Source organism: Anarrhichthys ocellatus, unplaced genomic scaffold (assembly GCF_004355925.1).
Source record: "Anarrhichthys ocellatus isolate YVR2014 unplaced genomic scaffold, GSC_Weel_1.0 scaffold4986, whole genome shotgun sequence".
Lineage (NCBI taxonomy): Eukaryota > Metazoa > Chordata > Actinopteri > Perciformes > Anarhichadidae > Anarrhichthys > Anarrhichthys ocellatus.
The window spans coordinates 122-3,845 of NW_022284960.1; the positions used below are offsets into that span (position 1 = coordinate 122).

Sequence of the window (3,724 nt, forward strand, 5' to 3'; positions counted from 1 at the left end):
TCCTCTCAGTGTGTCTGTCTCTCCTCTCAGTGTGTCTGTCTCTCCTCACAGTGTGTCTGTCTCTCCTCACAGTGTGTCTGTCTCTCCTCACAGTGTGTCTGTCTCTCATCTCAGTGTGTCTGTCTCTCCTCTGTGTGTCTGTCTCTCCTCTGTGTGTCTGTCTCTCCTCACAGTGTGTCTGTCTCTCCTCTCAGTGTGTCTGTGTGTCTGTCTCTCCTCTCAGTGTGTCTGTCTCTCCTCTCAGTGTGTCTGTCTCTCCTCTCAGTGTGTCTGTGTGTCTGTCTCTCATCACAGTGTGTCTGTCTGAGGTGGTGCTCACACCACACAACCCCAACGTTCTGCGACAGCAACACCACCCGTTTATCCGTCTGTTGATCACATTGTCTCATGTGGCTTCACAGCTGTCTGATGCACATTAAGTGCTCAGAGTTTGTTTCTCTGTTTCTGCAGAATCTACCACCACCGCTACCGCTACCGCTACCGCTAGCAGCAGAAGGAGCTGTGTTATTCTTTTGTTATCTAATGTTCTTCAGAGGCTTTTCAGTCCAAACAAGAAACACATGTTGATGGAGAAACAGATTTGTCTCTGCTTACTGTATACTGAGTTCTCCTGCCAGCAGCTCCTATTGGGCGAAGGTATTTATCAAAGCAAATATTAAGATTGTATTAAGCTTTATTTTCTGACTGTCAATTGTGTGTTATAGTTCTCACTATAGATGACAATAACACGGTCAAATGATAACATTTAGATTATTTTTGCCGGTGAAACCCACAGTGTAATATGACGCCTATGCACTGAACGGGTTTAGTTTTGTATGTTTCTTGTTGCCTCTTGATAAAGAACACTTGTGTGGTTTTTATCCCACCAATAGATGGATTACTCAGTTCCTGGTGGATTGGAAGGAGTCCAATGGGATGAATACACGTAGCAGTGCAGCTGTAAATGAGATCTTCTTTAATGCGAGAGTAGTTTGAACAGCTGGTGGAACATCAGTGAGTCACGAGAAGACACGTTTATGAGGACGGTGAGAGGTTTAAGACTCTGAACGTTACCACACGTCAATCTGAGATAAATGATCTCTCCCTCCCTCCCCCTCTCTCTCTCTCTCTGCAGCATCACGTTCCCTCGGTCCCGACCTTCAGACCGTCCATGTCCGTCCCTGATTGGCTGGTGGCCATCCAGAACTACATGAAGGCTCTGCAGTATCCTTTTCTTATTTGTTTTAACGCAAACACAGCAGCACATGGTGGACGTGTGTCCCATCATCTGAACCTTCAGGAGCACTTGGGTCCATGAGAACTTGTCCTTAACGTCTCCTCCAGATACAACCACACAGGAACCCAGTTCTTTGAGATCAAGAAGAGCCGTCCACTGTGTGGGTAAGTGAGAGGACATGTGGGGACATTTGTAGACGAGGTAGATGAATGTAGCTGAGACCGGTGGTGAGTCTCCATCAGGAGACAGTAAGTAAGACATAGAGGTGCTGATTGGCAGAGAGATCGTTAAGACAAAATACTTTGTCTTTAAAAAATATAAATCTCCTACAACAACAGAGAGCAGACGGATTTCAATATTATTATTATTATTCATTTAGTTTTTGAACTTATTTCATCTTTAATGTGTTTTTTTGCACTTTGTCTCGATGCAAAATGTTTGTTACCTTCTTCTTGCTGAAGTCTGCTTCATAAATAAACTTAATTATAGAAACACATGTAATTATAACCAGTACAACACAGCAATGAAGTCATCAGAACCTTAAAGTCAGCTCACTGATAATAACAACATAAATGTGCATTTGTATAGAACAGGTGAGCAGAAGAGGTTGTTATGTTCATCTTGATGAATAGTGATATTTGTTCTGCATGTACACAATACTCTGGTTTATGTAACTTATGTTTGATGAAAGGGCAACATGCTGCACAGAGAGACACACACTACAGAGACCAGTGAGCCTCACAGCACTACACAACACTGAAGCATATCAAGGGTTCCATTTATTTATACATTTAAAGATAAACTAGTTTGAGATTCAACAAAGTACCATCCGACTCTGTATTGTTTTGGTCTTTGTTTGATTTTCATCAAGTTGCTTACAGATTGTCTCTCTTATCCTCCTCTTCCTCCCCTTCCTCTTCCCATGCTCTTCTCCTCCTCATCTTCCCCCAGGTTAATGGAGACGGCAAGAGAGATGATCAGAGAGTCTTTGCCAATCAAATGTCTCGAAGCCGTCATCTTGGGAATGTATCCTTTACTACACACACACACATACACACACACTTCACAGGCTTAGTATCATCCAGCAGAGCTTCAATATTAAAGCAGCAATCTCTCTTTCTCTCTAAAACAGTTTTATTTGTGTCCATTCATCAAACCAGTGGTTTCCTCTGGACCAACGGGACCTCGACTTCAGAAGAAGAATTTTGTATTTTTGGTCAATTTAAAAGATAAATTTGCAAGTCTCTGGATAAACACATGTCGTCAGATAACGTAAACCAAACTGTGACGTTCTCGACTGGTTCCAGAGCTGCTGCTTTTATTTTGTGAATACCTTTTGGGTTCTTGTCAAATAAAATAAGCCTTTTAAATTTGGTTCATAAAGGTTAAATAAACAATAGAAACCTGTGACGGGCACATTTCTGTACTCATCCTTCAAAATATTGACTTATTTGATGATTACATCAGAAAGATTTCAGAATTTCCATTTCATATTGAATAAATAAATAAATGCTTAAAATGCACACAGAAATATTAAGTGCACTTATTGTTCAATAGGCTTAATATTTCCTAATTTGAAGAACAAACTCTAATCATGTTGTACCAGTGCAACCACATATTATCATATGCTTCATCAACGCATTCCCAGCAGGAGACGAGGCTCTGTTAAAGTGTAATAACAGTGTAATAACATGTACAGGAGCCAGCATGTGGCATGTAAACTGTTTGGGTTTCTGGAGGTACTGGAGAGGTTCCTCTCCAGGAGGAGGAGGAGGAGGAGGAGGAGGAGGAGGAGGAGGAAGAAGAAGGAGGAGGAGGAAGGAGGGAGGGAGGGAGGGAGGGAGGGAAATGGAGAAAGTGGCTCAACAGGAAAAAAACAACACAAGAGTGAGGTTAGAGATTTATATATGAGCCAGAGGGAGTGAGGAAAGGAACCGAGTGAAGAGTGGGTCAGACAACATGTGAATGTGAAGACTCTTCAGTGTCGCCTTTAACCGCTGAGGTCATATGCTGGAAAAGTGATCAGGCCTCAGTGAGAATTGAACTCACGACCCCTGGTTTACAAGACCAGTGCTCTAACCACTGAGCTATGAGGCCCTACGCAGAGGGCAGTAACAGTTAATAAACAGAGGACCCACCCTGTTTAATTACCTGGTGTTATTAAGATAATGTGACCTAACCAGTCGACGCCTTCAGTGACTCAACCTCTGCACACTCTCTACTGACCTCTAGAGTCAGATAGAAAACTAGAAGAATGATGAAGAGCAACTGTTGTTGTGGCAGTTAGAGATGTCTGTCCTCCTGTCTGTCCTCGTGTCTGTCCTCCTGTCTGACTTCTTGTCTGTGCTGTTCTCTCATGGATGAAGTGATTAGACGACCGAAATGATCCAAATTACTTTCATGAAGTGGAAACACAGTGAAAGGGTTAAAGTTGAAAGATGAAAACACAGACAACTCTCTGGTAGAGACCTGTCAATCACAGTAGGCCCGCCCGCCCTAAAGCATCCC

General features: G+C 42.7%; 1 long non-coding RNA gene and 1 other non-coding gene across 2 annotated transcripts; one reads left to right on the forward strand and one right to left on the reverse strand.

Annotated features, from left to right (window-relative positions):
* Nucleotides 1-239: 239 nt before the first annotated feature.
* On the forward strand, nt 240-2,984 carry LOC116379707 (uncharacterized). Its single transcript, XR_004212458.1, has 3 exons — nt 240-1,203; nt 1,324-1,380; nt 2,168-2,984. It is a non-coding gene; the product is annotated as an uncharacterized LOC116379707 (long non-coding RNA).
* A 256-nt stretch (nt 2,985-3,240) lies between these two features.
* Nucleotides 3,241-3,313, reverse strand: trnat-ugu (transfer RNA threonine (anticodon UGU)). Its single transcript has one exon. It is a non-coding gene; the product is annotated as a tRNA-Thr (tRNA).
* Between the last annotated feature and the right edge of the window lie 411 nt (nt 3,314-3,724).